Source organism: Pteropus medius, unplaced genomic scaffold (genome assembly GCF_902729225.1).
Source record: "Pteropus medius unplaced genomic scaffold, Ma_sr-lr_union100, whole genome shotgun sequence".
Lineage (NCBI taxonomy): Eukaryota > Metazoa > Chordata > Mammalia > Chiroptera > Pteropodidae > Pteropus > Pteropus medius.
In genome coordinates this window covers 8,213,082-8,236,286 of record NW_024340692.1, presented here as the reverse complement: position 1 = coordinate 8,236,286, position 23,205 = coordinate 8,213,082, and positions in this window count along the sequence as shown.

The following is a 23,205-nucleotide window of genomic DNA, read 5'->3' as shown; positions in this document are numbered from 1 at the left end:
TTAAGCTTTGGGGTATTCTAGGGAAATGGCCGGTTTCGGATGACATATTTTGGACAGGCATTGAAATTTTACATTGCACAGTGTGGGTAGGAGCTGATTCCACAGTCTGGTCTTAAAGCATATACTACCCTTCTCCAAATGTTTTCTTGTCTCCATTCATAACAACCTTTGGATCTCAAAATTTCAATGTAGATATGTAGCAAAAAGTATAGATGTAGACAGTACATGAATCATAAATAAAAAAGTTCTAGACCATTCCCATTTATGAACCTTAACTTGTTTACAGAAACTTTAACCATACGTTTGTAAAAGTCATATAAGTAAATAAAATATAATTTGTGTTCATTAAAGCAGAGAATATATCCTATAAAAACACTGAACAACTAAGATTTCTAGAAATATGTGTAATATAGACATATTAAAAATGTCTTATAATATTAAGTATAATATTCACAATAGAAGTCCTATGTTTTAGAGGTAGTAATAAGGAAGTTTAATGCAAAGAGAAGTAAATGACATTAACTGAGCATCCACTCTGTAATCATAGCATCATCATCCATCCATATATTTTCTGATTTAATCCTCATAATAACTCTAAGATAGTTATTATCATCATCAAAAATCACAAAACTGATGAGAAAATAAAGCAACGCAAGTGAGAGTTGGGGAAAAAATAAATAAAACTAAAGAATTAAAACTACTGAAACTGAAGATATGAAAAAGGAACAAGAGACTATAAACACAGAAAAAGCAGATTTGAAAAAAAGTGCCACCCCTAAAAATAGTAATGAAAAAATAATTAAATGACAAACTAATGTATAAGTTCAGCACATTAGACATTCATGGAAAAAGAAACAGGGATAGATACTAAAAGAGGAAAAGTTATTCAACTCTATTAGACATCAGGGAAATGTGCATTCAATCCGATGAGATACATTTTAAAATCAATCAGACTGGCATAAGATTGCAAAGTCTGACAACATGAAATCAAGAATACAGAATAATAAATGACTCATATAGTGCCACTGAGAATGAAAAGTGAACTAACTTTGCAATATAACTTGATGTTATCTAGCTATTTACAACATGGACACATACCATTACCCAGGAATTATACACATAGGTATAAAATCTACGGCAAGTCTGTATATGTGCATTAAGAATCATTTAAGGATGTTCAAAGTACCCTTGTTTGTAGAAAGTAATGGAAACAATCCAATTGTCTGTTAATATTAGAATGTCTAATTTAATTGAGGCATATATGTTTAGTACATATCAAATGTGTAATACTATCAACATATATGAATTTAAAAAGTGTCATTTAAAGTAAAAATGAAAATTGAAGAAAAATACATATAGTTTGCTCTTATTTATATATTTTAAAACATATTTAATGATAGAGGTCAAAGATGCTGCTAAACATCCTACAAGACACAGGACAGCCCCCACCACAAAGAATTTTCCAACCCAAATGTCAATAGTACAGAGAATGAGAAACCTTCTCTAAAGAAAAGTTAAAGCATAACTAATAAAAATTTCAGGACAAGATTTTAAGAAACATATTATTATTAATTTTATTACTAATTATTACTAATCATATTATTACTAATTTTTTCCTTTTCAATTTTTCTTTTTTACTGAAACTGTTTAAATATTTGGTATATTTTTCATCATGGGTGTTTTTCACCAATTTTTATTATTTTAATATATTTCATTAAAATATTATTTACCTTGACTACTTAGTTTTTGTTGTCCCCTCACCTGTTGGGTTTGAAGAAAGTGCCTCACTCCCTTCATATCAGTTGCAGCCCCGTGGAGGGCTGCAGGTAGAAGGAAGGACACATAGAGCTTCAAAAATATTGATATTCTATTTCTTACACTGAGTCGTAGATATAAGGAGGTTTGTTTTATTATTTTACTTTGAGCTGTACATATAGCTCATATACAGTCTTTATGCATAATTAAAATTAAAACACACTTGAAGATCAATTAAGGTTAAATCATACACTATAAATATAAATCTTTGTTATTTACATGTAAATTATTAGAACTCTACTGTTTATTGTGTATATATTAACTAGTATAAGCTATTATTTAATATATTCACTGTATTTTGTTTGGGTCAATATTAAGAGGCCACTAACATAAAGGCATATGATAATTTTTTCCCTTTAAATCCACAACTGTTACAAATTTATTCAAATACTCAACTTACTTCTGCACACCATAGTTCTTTGAATTTTTCTGATGGAGTCAAAATATGAGGAATAAATTGACTTCAACTGTGGTTTATTAATTCCTAAACTCTAGAAAGCAGTGACTTGACATGCGAATATAATATTTTATCTTTTCCTCTATTTCATTATAAAATTCTCCAATCACCTCGTTCATTAGAGGGATGAAAATCTTTCATTCATTCAATTTCTGACTTCCACAGGGATGTTCACTCCAGTAATAGCTTTCCATTTTTTTCCCCAATAGGTAAAAAATGAAAATCAAGGACACATTCATAATGTGGTTATTTCTTCTGTATTGTTAATGGTCACATAAGTGTAATCTTACAATTAGTAAAATAACTATTACAACATAGTGTAGCCTTCTTCCTTCTAGTTTACTGACGGTCTTGTTTATTATTTCTATTTTCTATTATTTCTATTATCAAGTGGCATTGAAAGAGTTTCATTACTGAAACTGGCTCTCCACCAGTTTGCTTTATTCCAAATGTTAATACAAATTGTATTTGCTTTTGAAAAAAATTTAAATGGGTTGAATTTAAAGTTATACTCTGCTATACGGATTTATGGTTTTGGCATCGCATTTTACTATTTGTTCTTCTCCAGGCCAACATATACATATACATTACAAGTACAAGTACAGGTACCCTCACACACACACATACACACACACACACACACACACCCAAAAAGGTTAGCTTCTGAGACCTGAACACAAATTAGAAACTCAATACTACCTCATCCTCCAAACTTCAAAGCAGTTTAGAAAGTGTCGTGTGAGCCTTCCAAAGCTGAGGACCTGAAACAGAGAATTCAAGTATATTTCTGCTAACCTTCTTCCAGCCTAGCAAAGACTGTGAATTCATCACAGAACTCTTTCCATCTAGCTGTGAAAATGCATCAAAATACTTCTTTAAAAAAGTACAGTAGTAGGTCACCACTAATTCACTTGAACTGGTGCTTGATGAGACTAATTGCCTCCTTGACCAATGAGAAAATGGCAACTTCATTGAACAAAATATCTTAAATCTCTCTATCAGATCAAGTCAAATCTTCATAGTAGTAATCATGTAAGAAATCAAACCTCGGATATATAATTGTGATATATTATGTGTCCAGGACAGTGGGAGTTAGACAATGTAGGTCTCCATTTAGGAAGAAAATTCAAGAGTGGTTTGAAAAGCCAACTTTTCCCATGGATGTTCATGTTTTTAAGGTTTATTACATAACCAGGTCAAGATGTACCAATCCTGTGTTTTGTTTTGGTTTTTTTTTGGCTTGGTTATTTTTAATTTTTTATTACTAGAACATAAATTTAGTGACTGAGGTGTTACAGTTACTAAGGAGCTTCTATTGTGGCCAGAAATAATTTTTTTTTTTCATTAGACAAAAAGGAAAACGGAATTGGTACTTTTGAAAGTAGTCTTTGTATAGTTCTGAGCATTCTTCTTACATAAAAGGCGCTTTAAAAGCAATTTTCAAAAACTTTTAATAATGTAATAGATATGTAAAGCAGGCAAGCAAAAAAAACACAAACAAACAAACAAAAAAATGAACAAACAAAAATCCCAAGCAGTAACCTATGTCTTCTCTGAACCTCCTTGTTTTACCTATACCTACTCTTCTCTTAATTTTCACTACTCGAGATGTTTGAAATAAAGTTTGGTTATCTTTATTTTTTTTTTGGTTGTATAATAAAGATTTAAATATGTAGTTTGTGTCTTGGAAGAGTAGTTTAATTTTTCACTTTTAAATTTCAAGGTCTTATTTTTTTTTTTAATTAGGCAATGAATATGATAAATGCGATTCAAAATAAATGCCATATTCTAAGGCTTTTTCATAAGTAAGTTCAATTACTTTTAGAGATCTGGAGTATACAACTTTGGATTGAAGTGAATCACTAGAATTAGTGTGAGAATTTAGTGTGAATCCATTCACAAAATAATTAGAGAGTTTAATCAATCTATATACTTACAGAATGTTGATCACAGTGCAAATGTATTTGTCCTTTATGGATAAGGATTCTTGGAGATGTATAATATTTTTCCTGCCCTTTTCTGTGTTGCTTGAATCATTTATAATAATCACATACTCCTTATGAAAATAAGGCTATTACTATGAAGTAAAATAAAATACAATTTGTAAACAGACAAGTCTCAAAGCTAAACAATATAGTAAGAATACTTCATTTGACATAGTAACTATATACAGACAACATTAAAAGTAAAACAAAAAAAGAAATCATTGCTGCATTTTATTTTCCCACTAACCTTGTGCTGAATAACTGGAGGATTGCATGAAAAATTAAAACCCTAATTAAAATCTGTATCAGAAGCAGAACTACTTAATCAAAGATGTTTCCAAATAATCATATATTTAAAAAGAGTGAGGTCCAATAGGCATCTTCATTTATCTCTCAAGTGTAAAAAATGGACTGTGGTGTAAGAAAACTTGATCTATGCTGTTCAAGTGATACTCTAATATGTGAGTCCTAATATTGTGTACAATGTTATAGTTAAGGTGAGTTAAAGACAGTTACCTCAAATAATCTATCCCTAATTTTGCAACATATTTTCTAAACATTAGCATTATGAGTTCTTGTGTGCAAATATTTCTCCATGCCTGCTCTTATAGGAACGTTCCTTAGACATGAGTCTGTCTGAAAAGTTTTTTTCCCCAGCCTGAGATTTGAGAACTAATTTGTATTTATGCTGAAATCAGTGACATTAACTGGGTTTACCCTCTTCTGATTTCTGTGCCAGTAAAGAAATATAATTTAAATTCTAGGAGGAATGACAGCTCTATTTATCTAGAGTTAACTCCTTCAGAATTAATAGTTGGGAGAGAAGGCCTACATAAATGGTAAAGTTTTCCCTAAATTCGTTCTAAATTTCTTATTAATCAGATGAATTTTTTTAAAAACTTTGTTTTAAAAAAATATTCATCCTTGATTTTTTCATATATAAAAAGAATAAGTGATTGTAAATCTCTAAGTAGTCATAGTATAATGTCGTTACCATATTGTTTAGAGAACAATTCTTGCCAAATTGACTTTTTGCAAATTATATTTTGCCTCCTTGGTTTGACCCTTTTGTGACTAGTAATTATGAGCCACATAGGAGTGACAAAGTGGTGAACAAAACCAGAATTTTCTATTTCATTTTTTAAAAATAATCATTTGAATGCGTGAAGAGCATATATCAATACACAATCTGATTAGAGGTATGTCCTATGAACTATGTAGGTATCACTACTTAGGAATCTACATAGGAGTAACATACTTTAGTTTAAAGTTTATTGGATCATCACAGAAAAAGATTTAAATATACATTATTATAAAGATCATAATGGAAAATAGGATTAATAATATCACAGGAGTCCTCCTTGAGTTACTAGTAGCTTTCTAAGTTACCAGTAAGTTACTAGTAGCTTTCTAAGAATTATAAACTCGAGAAAACTTTACAAACACCATCCTATTTTCCTGTTTCCTGTCTTTTACCACTCTATCTGCTCTCAAAACTGAATTTCTCCTTCACAGTGATCTCACAGTGCCTTGGAAGAAAACATTTAATGTTGTGTAATTTCTTTCTTATGCATTGCCTACATTAGATTCTGAGTATCTTGAGAGGAGGAACAGTGTTTATCAGTCTGAGTCTTTAATTTTAGCATAAAGGAGGCCAACTGAACATATAAATAAAAAATCCATTTAATCAATCAAGTATATTTGGTTGACTTCTAGAACTCAGAAGGCCAAGAATACTCCAATGACTTCCTGGCAGCCAGGTTCCTCTCCATCACACAAAATGTATCCTTTATTGGTAGTAAGGCAGCCACTGGTAACAGTTTACTATGTTAATATAGGATTGGCCCATGGGAGAAAATTATAAGGCTTGAAGATCTAATTTTAATAGTCTAGAGATTCATCCTTCCAGATCATATGAGATATGCACTGTTTATAAACCTCAGCATTTAAAATGAGACTCAACACTAACTATAAGAATTGTGGCACTTTTATAACCCTGGGATTTGAAACACAACTCAATCTATTCTCTAAAAACCACAATTTTGAAAAAAAAAAAAAGTCTTCTAATAAATATCCAAAAAAAAATCTTTCTTTTAAGATTTTTAAAAAGTAGAAAAAAGACAAAAATGTATATAAAAATAATACTTTCAATATCAAAGGAGAAATAAATATACAAAAATGTTCAACATAGATTACTTTCTAAACATTCACTAAAGTCAAATTAGGTTTTCATTTTAGAGGAGTATAGGCACGGTCATACACAAATTTGTTTTTTTTAATACACTATTTAGCATAAATGTCTTTATTATAAGTAGGACAATTTGATTTAATACACTCAAATCTAGAGATTCATGAACTAATTAATATTGTTTGGATTTTTCACAATTTGAATTTCTTATTTAGACTCTACAAACTCATTACAACTTCATTGGATGCTATATTGGCAATAATTAATTTTACAATATTAAATTTGGGTCTTCTAGAAGCACTTTTATTTTTATAATATTTGATGGAACTTTTATTTTTATAATATTTGTGGTATAAATATGCACTAGAATGAGAAGATTTGAGGTAATTATTGATTACACCTATTCCTACATTCCAGGTCCACCAGGAATTGAGAGAAACAAAAATCTGGCCTTTTATCAATAAAATTATTAAATAACTACTTCTGAAAACATACTGAAAATTGAAAAGAAGGAAAAACTAGAGAATATAAACTCAACATACTAGAGTTATAGAAAAACCTTTAGATTATTTATAAAGCATCATAAATGATTCCCATAATTATGAAAAGATATCATACAGAACAAAAAGATTTCTTTTAATATAATGAAAACTATAAGAACCTATTAAAAGAAATCAAAGATACAAAGAAATGGAAAGATATTCCATGTTCTTGGGTTAGAAGAATCGACATAGTTAAAATGACCATATTACCTAAAGCATTATACAGATTTAACGCAATCCACATCAAAATAGCATTGGCGTTTTTTAAAGAAATATAACAAAAAATCATCAGATATGTATGGAAGCATAAAAGACCCAAAATCGCAAAAGCCATCCTGAGAAAAAAGAACAAGGATGGAGGCAGCACATTGCCTGACTTCAAATTACACCACAAAGTGACAATAATCAAAACATGATGGTATTGGCAGAAAAACAGACACACGAACCACTAAACAGAATCAAGAGTCCAGAAGTAAACCCATATTTATATGGACAAATTATTTTCAACAACAAAGCCAAAACATACGGTGGAGAAAGGAAAGCCTCTTCAATAAATGGTGCAGAGAAAACTGGAAAGTCACTTGCAAAAGAATGAAACTAGACTATTTTCTATCATCACACATCAGAATTAATTCAAAATGGATTAAGGACCTGAGCATAAGACCTGAAACAATAAAGTGCATGGAAGAAAACATAGGAGCTAAACTCATGGACCTTCGACTTAGAGATTTTATGAATTTGATCTCAAAGGCAAGGGGAGTAAATGTTAAAATAAATGAATGGGACTACATTAAACTAAAATGCTTCTGCACAGCAAAAGAAACCGTCAACAAGGTAAAGAGAGAACCATCTGAATGGGAAAATATATTTGCGAGCAATGCCTCTGATAAAGGCCTAATGTCCAAAATATACAAAGAACTCATACAACTCAATAACAACAACAACAAAAACAAAAACAATCTGACCAAAAAATGGGCAGAGGACCTGAAGACACTTATCTCAAGAAAACATACAAATGGACAACAAACTAATGGAAAGATGCTCAACATGTTAGCTATTAGGGAACTACAAATAAAAACCACAATGAGATATGATCTCACACCTGTTAGAATAGCTGTTATCAATAGGACGAGTACTAACAAATGTTGGAGAGGATGCGGAGAAAAAGGAACTCTCATATACTGCTGGTGGGACTGCAAATTGGTACAGCCACTATGGAAAACAGTATGGAAGTTCCTCAGAAAACTAAGAATTGATCTACCATATGATCCAGCAATCCCTCTATTGGGTATTTACCCCAAAGACTTGAAAACATATATCCAAAAAGAAGTTTGCACACTGATGTTCATAGCAGCATTATTCACGGTGGCAGGATATGGAAGCAACTAAAGTGTCCTAAGATAGATGATTGGCTAAAGAAGCTGTGGTACATATATGCAATGGAATATTGCTCAGCCAGAAGAAGAGATGAAGTACCACCATTTGCAACAACATGGATGGACCTCAAGATAATCATGCTAAGCGAAATAAGCCAGACAGAAAAAGTTGAAAACCACATGATATTACTTATATGTGGGATATAAACTAAAAGCAAGAAACAAAAAGGACAGGCATACAGAGAGTCATGGAGATGGACAATAGACTAGCGGTTACAAGAGGGTGGTGGGGAGAGGGGAAAGGAGTAGAGTAGATAGGGTAAAGGGGGTCAAATATGTGATGACAAAAAAAATCTAACTATAGGAAGTGAACATACAATATATATATATATATATATATATGCTTTACTGTTAAAATGTACAGCTGAAACTTACTGTATTTCATTAACCAATTGTCAACATTAAAAAATTAATTAAAAAAAGAAAAAAGATTTCCAATTTTTTAAATGAATTATGAGTAAAAATGTGTGAAGATAAGGAATGTGAAGGTCATTCTATATTTGATCTACATTTCTTCTTTAATCTATTTTGATAAAAAAGTTGTTTCTTATTTACTGGAATATTTACATTTCATATCGTTCATAATAAAGTATTTCAGTTCAACAGGATATAAGCAACTAATATTTTTGTTGTGGTTGTAACAGTTAATATAGTATTTTTATACACTCCCTATATGTAAGATTACAAATTCCAGGCAGTCATATTATCTGGCATGCCCACATTCCCTAGTTACCCTTTGTCTCATTGTCTCTATGTTTTTGCTTACCTTATTCTTTATACTGGCCCTTAGATCCTGAAGATATTTGCATTTGAGAATTTTGCTCTAGATCGTGAAGATTTTGCTGTTCCTAATCTTTGAAAGAAAGTGCACAATTCTAGAGCCGAGAGAAACTTTACTGATCTAGCAATCTAGGTAATTTAAAGCCACTAGCTGAATAAATTAAGTACTATCAACGATACTTATGAAAACATTTGGAATTATATGATACATTTCTCTCCACTTACTGTAAAACCACATTCTATTTGTATTCTGTAATTTTTTTTTAAATTGAAGAAAGAAATGAAGCAAAATCAAAACAAAAGTTTCATACCCACTGAACATTTCACTGAAACACGATTTTACATAAACTACATGTATCCTTATTGACTTGTATTTATCTTAAATAGCATCTCAATTTAAAGAAAAAAGATTACATTAATATTAACAATCATTACTTCAAATATTGACTTTAAGATTTCTTACATTTTTAAGTGTACTGAATAATAAATTTCAATACAACATTAGAGCATACTTTCATATTCTAAGTAAAAAATAACAACAAATTAATAGTGTTTATTGAAAGCTTACTACATGCTAGGCACAATTATTCATTTTACATATGTTAATAATTCAACACCTCATTTAACCCTAGGAACTATTTACTGAAATTATGTTCATTTTATAGATTTGGAAACTGAAAGTCAAATGCTTTGTCACTCACCTAAATTTGCATAAGTACTAATTAGTGAAACCAGAAAGAGCACTCTCATACAGTGTGACTCTAAAGCCAGTTCTTATCCATTGTGCTATACTGTCAAAGCACTAACAATATTTTGACCAAATGATTAAAAAATTCCAAGTTGGATACATTTGGAACCTGCCTTAGACATAAAATATTCCAGAACTTCATAGAAACAAAAATAATGCATTGTAAAAAACTATATACATGTATATCTATGTATATATATACTTTTATTTTATATTATTATAATGTATTATATAAATTATTGTATATTATACACGCATACTATTAAATACATATACACGTATAAGTATATATATATATATGTGTGTGTTTGTATATGCACATATTAATTTATTATCTGATAATTTGAGTTTCCTTTTTGGTAAAAATAAAAGTTAAAAAGGCATTTAGGTTTACATAGTTTTAAAGTATGATACCCAGGCATCGGTGAGAACTAAGGACAAAGGGAGAAGTTTCAAGAGCACGAGAAAGCAGTGAACAAAATAAATAAGATAATTTCTTTCTTGAAACATTAAGAACCAAAACAAAAAAAAAAAATAGTACACAGAAGAGCAGAAACAATGCTAGAAGTAAGAAATGTGTGTGGGATATAAATCTAAAAGCAATAAATGAACAGGACAAACAAACAGAGACTCATGGACATGAACAACAGACTAGTGATTACCAGAGGGTAGTGGGGAGGGTGGAGCGGAGATATAGATGGGGTAAAAGGGGTCAAATATATGGTGACAGAAAGAAATCTAACTATGGGAGGTTAATACACAATGTAAATATATGTAATATATTTACATATATAAATATATATATTATATATATATATGTATATATATATCTTATTGTTAAAATGTCCAGCTGAAACTTACCAGATTTCGTTAACCAATGCCACCATAAGAAACAAATTAAATAAATAAATAAATAGATAGATAGATAGATAAATAAAATAGCAAAAAAATTGTTTTTTTAAAAAAGTCAATGAGTAGCTGAGATGCTGTTTTTTTTTTTTCCCACCAGATTGACTCAGTAAGCTGTGCAAGTTGATTTAATCACAGAGTTCAACCTCACCAGGAAAAGATGTTGGCACAATATTTCCCTAGCAATGCCTTCCTGTGTGGAACACAAACATGCAAGACTCTAAAGAGTATTTTTTTTCCTATGTTATTTTCTCTCAGTAATGTGCGTGCAGTAATAAATCATAGAATCCTGGGTCTGAATGGAAGGTCAGACACACACAAATACACACACACACCGACACACATACACTTGACTGTGAATCCCTTGAAGGATTCAGTCTTACATTTTCCTTGTATTATCAGCTCGTAGCAATTTAATTCCCCTATGTTTATGTTTGATACTGAATATATTTTGTTGAAATAAAATTAATAAATAGGAAAATCCCTCAAAATCAAATGATCCAAAAGTTACAATAATCCAATTCACGTCAAATTCTGCTCGATTTTTTTATGTAAAATAATTTTAAAATCATGACGTAAGGTTTACTGAAATTGTATCTTTTAATTGTATAAACTTAAACTTATATTTAAGTTTATTCTTAGTGTAGGGAAAATTTTCAACTCCTGTCTTCTTCTAAAGATTGTTTCTCTATATATGATCAGATGATTTCTATGGAAGCTTCAATTCATTTAAATATAAAAGATTTCTGAGACAGGCATAATGACAAATTAACATTTAAAATTTTATCACATTAATATATCTTATTATATATTTTAATAATGTTTTCCTCTTAAGAGAGTTAATAGCAACATTTAAAGCTTCTAAATTTACAGCTTTAAAAGTAGTCTTAGCCATACCAAGATTCTATTTTTATTTGTGTTATACTTCTCTCCTTGATTTTCAGTTTCCATTGCTTCTTGTTCTGAAGTATAATCATGTATCCATACCTTGTAAACCCGTACTACATGCATGGCCCATGAATATACATACTATAAAAATGCAAAAAAAAAAGAGAAAATAATTGCAGTCTATACTCAGTACCAGTTTTATATTGTGGAAAAAAATAATATTAGTAGTAGTAGAAATCTATAAAACATGCATTCTAGAACTATTCTTTCCCCTAGGGGATTTTTTTTAGCACTTGGTTTTCATTTTCATTTCAATTCCATTTTCATGTCAATAAAAATGAGTATGTTGAACACAACATTTTAAATGTTTTTTATAGTTTTGAAATAGTAACACACAATTTATTATTTCTCCATATTTCTTAGAGTACCTAAACTCATAGGTATATACTTCTATAAATACATTAAGGGTACCACTGGATACAGTTTCTTTATGTTAGAATTAAGGAATTGTTCTCTTCTGATGTGTATAAGTAGATGTATTTTTAAGAATAATTAAGTACATCTATAATAATTTTTAATATAATATGATGTATTATAGAATTATACACTTGAAACTATATACTATAAAGATTTTTCCTAATCTTTATAAAGCAATACATATCAACTAAGTTATTAGACTAGTGTTCATGAGTGCCACACAATTATTTTTCTCTTATTTTCCACATGGTATATCAATAAGACAAGAAATTTGAAAGCAATTATTGAACAGGAAGACCATAAATGCTTTGTATTTCCTTGATCTATAAATGTTCTTTATATAGTTATTAAACTTGGAAAAACTTTATAAAGAACACAGGCTAATGATAAACTTCTCCAACAAACCAAACATTATTTATAGCACAGACAGAAAACTGTGAAAAAGAACAAAATCTGCTAAATTTGCAGGTTACAGAAGTGTAAATTACCTATTATCACAATGCATAGACCATAGCATGTAAAATCATCTACTTTTCTTTTATTAGCAGAATTGAATATTTTGAGAGTTAAATAGACCAGAAACTATTTATATAAAATTATTTTTAACAGACTTTTTCCTTTTATCTACAACTTTTCAGTTATGAAAAATCCATATATCATATAGAAACACTCTTATAAAAAGGTATTTGCTACACTTGTTCTTTTTTGAAATATAATAACCTTAAATATATGTGAATCAAAATATTAAAAATTTTGCACTTTATAAAACAAAAATAATCAAACATTATTTTTGGTCGACTTTGTTTTCTTTTTTTTTCTTTTTTTTTTAAATTATTGGGGTGACATTAGTTAATAAAATCATATAGGTTTCAAGTGTACAATTCAATAACATGTCATATGTACATTGTATTGTGTGTTCAGCACACAAAGTTAAATTTCCTTCTGTCACCGTATATTTGACCCTCTTACTCTCTGGTAACCACAAGCTCGCTATCTGAGTCCATGAGTCTCTTATCTAAGTTTTCTAAGCACTTTTTTTTTTCCAAATACTATAAATGTTTTTATTAAATTTAACACAGGGATAAGAGGAATTTAGAATTTAGAATTTTCATTTAACTTCTTCCTAAGATTCATGAATTGAGGTACAACATTTAACTTTTGCTTTGATCTTTTTAAATTTAATTTATTGGGATGACATTGGTTATTAAAATTACATAGGTTTCAAGTGTATAATTCTATAATACATCATATTATATTGTTTTATGTGTTCACCACCCAGTCAAGTCTCCTTCCATCACCATATATTTGACCCCCTTTACTCTTTTCTATCTTCCTCCTCTATCTTTCCCTCTGCTAACCACTAAACTGTAGTCTGTGTCTATGAGTTTTTGTTTGTTTGGCTAAGTATTCTTAATAGTATTTTATATCTTTGTTATTGGTCTTCTTTTTTTTTCAGTTCCAATAAAGCTGGCTGCCAAGCCATTTTAATGTAGTGAAATGATACAAATAGATATCTGAAAATATCATAATTTAGAATATATTTTTACTAATCATTATGACATATTGACCTTACCAAACTGTACTGATATTATAATTTATTTTGCAGGCACCCAAGGCAGAGAAACCATAGGTAATTTGCCTAAAGACCTCATCCAGGTAAAGGCAGATATGAGTTGGAAAACACACACACACACACACACACACACACACACACACAAAGTGAAATGACTTTATCCAGTTCCTAATAAATGTATTTCACCAATGTACATAATAGTTGCTAAGTTTGTGCTCTGAAATGACAGTAAAACAGTATAGGAAAGGAGTGGAGGTGGGGCGAAAGGAAAAACACTCTTCCATTAGATTTCTCCTATTTACCAAAGCTTTGGAAAATCTCAAGGAAAGGTGAAAATGTGTTGTTTGTATATGTTTGTGTTTGGTTGTGGTAGCCAGGATTGGAGGGGGTGAAAGATGTCAAAAAGGAAGTGTCAAGGTTGTATACGAGGGCAGAGAAAAAGAAGTAAAAGCCTGTGAATGAACAGTGAAAAACAAAAAACAAAAAACAAAAAAAAACAACTATGATTGTAAGGGGAAAAAGAGAATAATTTTCATTAATGATTTTTATTATCTCTGCTCTATTCAATTATTTTTGTTTTTGTTTTTGTTCTCTTCTTTTTCTCATGAATTTTCTTAATGTGACTTCTCTCTTCCAAGTCTCTGTATTTCTTCTTTTTTAAATCCCTGTTTCTGTATTCTCCATTTCCCTTTTTCTTCATAGACCCACATCCTGGCACTAAGCTAATACTGGACTGAAAATGATAACTACCTGGTGTTCTTAAATTGTAAGTCTTGGTTATTATAGTAGTTAACCTACTTTATTCCATTAAAACAAATAATAAAATATCTAGATACTATAAGCAAAAGCAAATTAGATTTTATTTGTAATAATAATCAGCTCCTATATTTTTGCAAATCTTGGAAAGAGCTATAAGCAAAAATAAACAATTCAATCTATCCATACCAATTTTAATCACAGTAAATATATAATGAATTTAGACTTTACAGTAGCTCTGCATAGACCAGAAAATTCTTATTGGAGAACCTATTAGCATATGGCTAAGATTATTAGTTTGGTTTTAATGTTACCTTAGCTTAAATCACATCTTCTGAAGCAGAGCAACAATAAATGGAAAAATCTTCCTATAATGGTAAGTTTATAATGTTCCTTTCGGTTGTCTCCTGGGAATAATAAAACCAATAAAAATATTAAGAAGAATAATTGCAGACTGTTCTATTTGTTGAATGCTTACATTATACCAAGCACTCTCTACATTATCCCACTTACGAAACTCCTATGAGGTAGATGTTACAGATAAAATGGTTGTTCAAATAGAGTATTCACAATGTGTACACAGTTACATGGATTTTGAGAGTTACAGGACATATCTATATCTATGTCTGATTAATTCCAAATTTACCATCGTCTACTTATAAATAAGAGAAAGTGTCAAATTTTAAAATTCCATAAAGATATTTTAGATTATCATATGATTTTCTCTACTTCAATATACATCAAATAATCAAAATTTTGTAATGTCTCTCCATTTGTGATATTTTAAAATCTGAAACCATTTAACCATTCCTTTCATATAATGCTGATGGTTTCTTTTTAGAAGGAACACTGTAACTACTCTATAGAATGAATCTATAAGAGCAAGTACCCCAAATTAATCAACTTCAAACTTATATTTTTATTTTCGAAACAGACTGAGTCATGTAACTGAATTTTAATAGAGCATCATGAATAGGTATTTTTAAAAACTTCCTTTGTAAAAAAAGAACAATAATTCAATTTTATAGTTGCCATGATTATAAATTTTAAGTATATTTATAAAGTAAAACAAGTTGTTCTATACAGGTCTAAAACTGTTGACTACAATAATTTGTTTCCTAGGTTTAATGTAGATAGCCTCCTTAAGCATGATAAAGAAGGTCATATTAACTAGGAGTCTACTTCTAATGACAGTTTTCAGAGAGAGTAAATTAATGACTAGTAACCTTGTGTTTCTGGTGTTAAGAGCTAGGAGGGTTGTATATAGATGAAGAGTAGGCACTGCTCTTCCTGGCTTGGGTATGGAGCATGAAAAAATTGGACAGAGACTGCTGTGACATGCAACCTGCTCATTTGGTTGTTAGCAATGAGACCTGATTCAATTCTCTGCTTTTCCCTTTTGGGGAAAAGGTACTGAAGATGAGATTCTAGAAGCTGAAAAACTTTGAGATGAATAGTATCTTCACTGAGAACTCTTTTATGCCAAGCATTTTACTAGGTACTGTAAATGTATTTTATTTAATTCTAACCATAGTTTAAGTTTTCCATCATTTCCATTCAGGGCCTATTATATAATTTGTAGATTCCAGGGTGAAAATAAAATGTGAGGCCCTAGTTGAGGTGGGGAAGTCAATATCCCCTTCCCACTGGCTTGTCATCCCTACCCAGGGTGGATCAATGACCCCGAAAGAATTGCTCCCTCTGCATAGGAATACACTTAGTACATGGATGAGGGTGGATGAGAAGTCGAATCACCTGCTGAATGTTCATCATTGCTGCCAGCCTAGGAATGGAATGGCTATAGCCTTGCCCTGCTCTGAAATACCATGAAGCACATGCTCAATCTCTCCCTTCCCTGCACCCATGTCTAGATCCCCAACGAGAAAAGAGGGCAGCTGTGGAACATGGATCTCTCTTCAGTTGTCATTGAAGGTGGAAGGTGGCAACAGTCATATAGCAGGTGCCACAAATGGGGAGGGTGAGTATAGACAAGGCAGCTAAGAAGCCATCTCAGATCTCAGGGAGATAGGAAGCTGCAGGAACTGAAATAGTGCAGGAGTGAGGCTCTAAGCACTCAGAGCATGCTTCATTTCCCATAAGACTTCACATGCCCATGAAGCCAGCTCTGTTTGCATTTTATAGATGAAAAATTGTCCAGTCACATTTGTCAGCATGAGATAAAATGTGTGTGTGTGTGTGTCTGTAGGAATGGGGTGAGATCGGTAGCTAACTAACTTTCTTCCACTATGTCTCATTGCCTGTATATTTTTAATACTCCCCAAAATTATGAGAAGATGTTTTACAGTGTGTTCTTTATAGTTCATCTATTTGGAGTAAATATAGCATAGTTAGAATAAGAAACAGATGTGAAGAACATAGAGTTTGTTTTGGAAGACTGATAAAATGTAAATACACTTGGCCAACCTATCAAAATTCTGCCCTATCAGCAAATAGACAATGATAACATCTCTCTCTCTATTTTTCATATGTTATCAAGCTCAATATTGACTGCCATGAGAGGTTTACAGGAAAGGTTACAAGATGGAAGCTAATATTTTAACTTGTCAAAAATATTTTTCATCATACCTACAGAGATGTTTCCATGTGGAAATCATTTATTCAGACTTCGTTTACTGTTATCATCATCTCTGTTCTAGTGTGATTTAAAAATAAGTAAAATTTCATATCTAGAGTCACTCCACAGAAAAAGGTAAAAACAGAGAGTTATAGCTTCTAAAAGTCACCGAAATAGTGAAGGTCAAGAACAAACAAACATGACAAACAAATAGGGACTCATGGACACGAATAGTGGATTTGTGATTGCCAGAGGGAAAGGAGGGCAGGGGAAAGTAGATAAGGGTAAAGGAGGTCATATATTTGGTGACAAAAGAAAATTTAACTTTGGGTGTTGAACACACAGTGACATATTATCTAATTGTACATTTGAAACCTATATGATTTTATTAACCAATGTCATTCCAATAATTTTAATTAAAAAAAAAAGATAATGTAGGATTAAAAAACACGTTGTAAAGCATTACACAAGTACACGAATCAATGGTCGAATACTCCTCAGAGTATCATGACAGAAATAATTTAAATCAGATCCATGATCCATTTCATATTTATATGAAAATTGTTTTAATTTTATAATTAAACAATACATTAATTTTCCCTTCAATAAACTTTTAAATTTCCTATACGATCCCTCAGTGGTGAAGCTATTTGAGATTTGGCGCAAAGATCACTTTCTCTTTAGTTTGCCTAACCACCTTTTCCCACTTCCAGAATGAGCAAGGTCCTTTTAAGGCTGCGCTCTTTCACCCTGTGCACTCTTTCATCCAATATTAGCACTCGATGGTATACTGTGCATTATCCTTTCTCCTTCTTCTAGTTCTCAGCAATTTCAGGGAGAAGATAAATCTCTGTTTGTTTGTTTGTTTGTTTGCTTACTTGCTTGTTTCTGTATCATCTGTGTGTATTACTATGACTGGGAAATGAAAAGTACTCATTCAACACTGAATGAATAAATGAATGAATGAGAAATGGGCATGTGTTTTCTGCCTCAGGCCAGAGTTAATACTTGCCTTGCCTGGGCCTGAATGGTTGAGGACTGGCAAGACATTTCCCTATATATCATCAAATCTTCACAACCCAGAAATAATGTAAACCCTCTCTGATCATTCAGAAAAGTCTGGAAGTTATCTGTTCTTATTGTTATAACCATTAAGAGGCTAGAGAAAAAATTCTGGTTGTAATATAGGTGGTCATTTGCTGTACTTCTAGACTAACAGTGATTAAATAAGATTTTGAGTGCCTCAAAATACAAAACTACATATAAAATTTTTTAAAAATAGGGAAAATTTCCCAAGTCCCAAATTACTTTCTTTAAAATGAAATCTTAGACTATGACTCATTCACAAGGAAGAGAAGAGATCTGTGCATCTGTGGAAATTACCATTCAAGTAATGGGCTTGTATCCCACATTAAACCTCAGGAAGCTTTCCGGCTAATGTCTGAATATTTTGTTTTCTTAAGTCAATTAGGGAAGACACATTCAGGATTGAGAAAGTGTGTTTCTACATCCATAGCATATTTGCTTATATTAAACACTCAGCATTAGCCAGGCTTTAGGTTTAATATTGATCATTATTTGGATTATAATGGACATTAGTCTATTGTTTGTCACAGAACTTTAACAACTATAATTAGCTATAACCATGAAGACAACATGTTAGGTAGAAAATGACTTTTCAAATATAAAAAAAAATTCATTACAGCTACTCCTAGAGCACAGCGAATATCTGTTATCAGCTACCAAGTTGTCACAATTTTTGTAGAGGCAGAATTTTCCAACAGCTCTAAAATCAACTCTGCTTTTCTTTTTGATTAAAAGAGGTGATAAACTAAAAATAAATAAATGATATACTTTTATAAATGCTAAAGTATATGATATACTTTTATATATAATATATATTTTATATTTATATATATTTTATATCTTATATATTTTAAACATAAATATATTTTAAATATAAATATGTATTATATATAATAACATAGTTTATATTATATATTTCCATATTTTAATCATAAATATATAATCAATTTTTATATAATGTATATAAATATATAATATACAGATGAAAATACATAAATTATGTATAAATCACACACATTTATATAATATACACATTTATATAATATACATATGTGTATATTATACATATACACATATGTATATTATACATATACAACTTTATCCTCAATATAGATATTTCCAAATTAAAATGCTATTAACTTTATATTTGCATCAGAATATTTTCAAAGTATATTACTAAGTAGTGACTACTGTGGGAATGCGAACACACTCACAGGGGCCTTGTTTCTTGCACATTTTCTCAGTAGTTGACATTTCAGAAAGACAAAGAACAAAGCTTGATATTTGCAGAAACATAAGATCAGTATCCACCATTTTTAAGCAATGACTGTGATATCAGAAAAAGACAATTTTAATTGGACTTCACAAGCATTAATATTGCCTAACTCATTTACTGGTGTGAATTTACAAGTACATGGCTGGTGACCCAGTTCGTACCATAAAAATGCACTTCATTTCTCCAGTTACGTTGTCAATAATAATGCCTTTCATTTGTAAACCGAAGCCTTAGTCAGAGTCCTAATCAATAGTCTTTCTGAGGTGAGAATAATCAGTATGTTCAGCTAAAGATAGAAGGCCTTGGCTGCTTTAACTCTCTGCTAAGTGATAAGGTCTTTGGTGTAACCAGGCTTACCACACTGGACTTTTTAATGGGTGGATGGGGATCTGTGTGTGTCACAGTTTGAATTGTGTCCCCCAAAATTCATATGTTGAAGTCCTGACTCCCAGTGCCTCAAAATGTGAACTTGTTGGAAACATATTTGCTGCAGATGCAATTAGTTAAGATGAGGTCATACTGGGGTAGACTGGGGCACACAAAGAACACAATGAGAAATAAAGGCTGAGATCAGAGTGATGCAGTAGAAGCTTAGGAACATCTGATTCCAGGCAACCACCAGAGCCTGCAGCGTGGTTTGGCACAGATTCTTCCCTCACAGCCCTCAGAAAGAAGCAATTCTGCCAACATCTTGATTTCACACTTTTAGCCTGCAGATATATGTAATAAATTTCTGTTGTTTAAAGCTCAGTTTGTAGTACTTTCTTATGGCAGCCCTAGCAAACTAAAACAGTTTGTAGCCTTGAGAACTCCCTAACATGGTTCCACTCATATAAACCTTCACGAAGCACTGGGATCCCAGGGAGGTAATGAGGAGTTCCTTGCATCTCGAGATTTGGAAACTTCTTTTCCATTTTACTAGTATGTCCTAAATACTGAGTGAAGCCAGATTATTTTCAGCTTTGAATTTTTTTTTTTTTGGTTGTTCTTTAAAAGTTCATCCTTTTTTTTTTTTTTTTTTTTTTTTTTTTTTTTAGATAAAGAACAGGATGTAAAAACATTTTCAATATGTGTACCAAAATGTAACGGAAGCTTTCCATTTTCTATCATTGTAACTTATTTGGGTCAGTTCTGGAAGGGCACTGTTTAGTCCAGAGTGATTCTAGTATTTAAAGCTTATTTTACATATTTATGCTAGTACCTCTAGGTTGTAATACATCTTGGCAGATAATCAGAGATCTAATTAGCTTGAGGTTCTCTGGATTCTACAGAACTCCGTTTATAAAGAGGTCTTGGGGCTGGTGATCATTTGCCATCCAAAATGCCCATGAAAGATAGAGAAAATACTACCTGAGGTAGAAAAGCTTCAAAAGCTAAATCTGGTAAGTTTCAGAGTCCCTCAAGAAGATAAATTATAAAATGAAAGTAACAGTTAAATCTAACCTGGATTGTTGACTTCATAAAACAGATGGGACTTAGAAATGAATGGTTTCATGTAAGTTCGTGAAAAAGGAAAATTATAAGGTTGAGATGAGAAAAGGTAAAGAAGAGAAAGGAGAAACGGAAGCAACACTAACAACAAGTAGAATTAGAAAAGGCCTTTGAGGGAAAAATACTTAGAGAAGAAATTAAAAATGGAAGGGATAATAAAATAGAGGGTGAGTAAATTAGAAAAAGAAGTACAAATTTAATTACTTAAAAATTCCAAGCTAAGTTTAAAAGGGAATATAATAGATTATCGTTTTGGTTGTAAGTTTTAGGGAATTATTATATACTTTCTGCTAATCTAGGTAGTGAAGTTTTGGAAAGCAGAATTAGTGTGTGTGTGTGGGGGGGCATTTAGGGTACACATACAGGTGTGAACATTTAAGCATACACGTGTGTGATTATGTGTTTCCCTCTTTGTATCCTCAAATTGCCTGACAAACAGTAAGTGCTTAGTAAATGCTGGTTGAATGAATGAATGACCTTTGGTCAGTGGTTCACAGTTATTCGATTTGTTCAAATTTATAAATCATTAGAAGAAATGTTCTTAATGAGATAACTGGAATGATCCACTAATCCAAAAATAATACTATGCTCTAGAGTATCAGTAAAAAGAAAACAAAACAGTGGGACTGTATAAAATCAAATCTCTTTCTAGATGTTTCCCACTTCCCTTTTAGTTTCTTAGAAACAGAACTCCTGAGAAACCAAAGAAACGTCTGGCACTTGAGTAAAGGAACAGTACAACAAAGCATCACTTTTTACTAATTTTTTTTTTTTTGTATTTAGGCCTCGCAGGTTTGCAAAATATGCTTCCAGCAGATGGCGTTTTGCATATTATAAAGATGTTCACATCTCCAGAGACTTGTAATTACATTAAGAATTGGGAGAAGGAAAATAGAAAAGAAGAGGAGTAAATTCCTTCTGCTTCTCCTCCTTTTTAGTTCCATTATCATAATCTGTATCCCATTTCAATTTTCATTACTCTCAGAAGAGTATAACAGGCTGATAGGCAATGAGAATAGTCTGCACTGGATAGACAATTTAATTGCTCTGCTAAAAAGAAATTCAGTTCACACAAAACAGGGCCAACCTTTTCCATTTGATCTTACAGCTCAAATGTCAACTATGCCATACGTTTTATGTAATTTGAAAGAGCATAAATGAGAACAAAGATTTTAAACATTCTATTCTGCTTCACACTACCATTTTATCCAGTAAAAAATCCACAGTGGCATTTAACAAACTTAAAACAAAACAATCCTCAGGAATATGTAAGGTCTCTACAGACTACTGTAGTGTTATGTGAAGTTGGTTGTTTTTAGTCAAATTCAGTGAAGGTGCTGTGTATTAAATTACTGGAAGCCTTTCAGAATTCTGGCTCGCAAAGCACATGGAAAATGAATAGTGTGGCTACTGTTGGTGAATTTATTTGCATATCAATGCTGAGAATTCTGTCGGTTTCGTAGAAATGATAGTGATTGAGGTCTAAGAATGAAAGTTAGTGGTTTGGATATACATGGAGGTCACCAGAATTCTCTTTGCTTCCACGCCAACATTTCAAATGATTTTCCCAGTAGGATAAGCCTGGTCCTTCACTGTTTTGTGTCTTCTGAAGCAGCATTATGGATGTCTGAATATGGCTAAAGAGGCGGATGTTTTGAATTCTCATCCAACATTTTTTTTTTCCAGAGAAAATATTCTCTGCCAAAATTTCAAAGCCCAACAGCTTGAGATCTCTATCTCTTTTCATTTTTGGTTTCATTCTTTTTTTAAAAAATCACATTAAATAAAATATGAACATTTTTGTTCAAGAAAGACAAGTTATGAGCAATAGTTTACCAAGAAATGGACAGGGTTTTTTTTCATTCTATTTTACTTGCCAAAAAGAGTTTTGCTACCTGTAAAATCAGCAGTTTAGTATGCTGACAGTATTAGTTCTGTCATAAGTGAGAAAGAACATTGGGATACCTTATGATAACTGTTCAGATAATGTCATATTTAGTCTTGGAGTTAGTATGGTTGAAATTTAATGCATGACTATTTTTTAAATATTGAAAATTAAATAAGAGCATAATTTGAACCAATATCTCATATTGAATATAGATGGCTCTAGAAAGAGATCTCAGTGGCAAATCAGTTTTACCTTTAACTGAATTAATGCCTATATGTGTTCTTCTGATTTCCTTTTATACTTAATAACCATCTATGATGTAGCACCACAAAAGC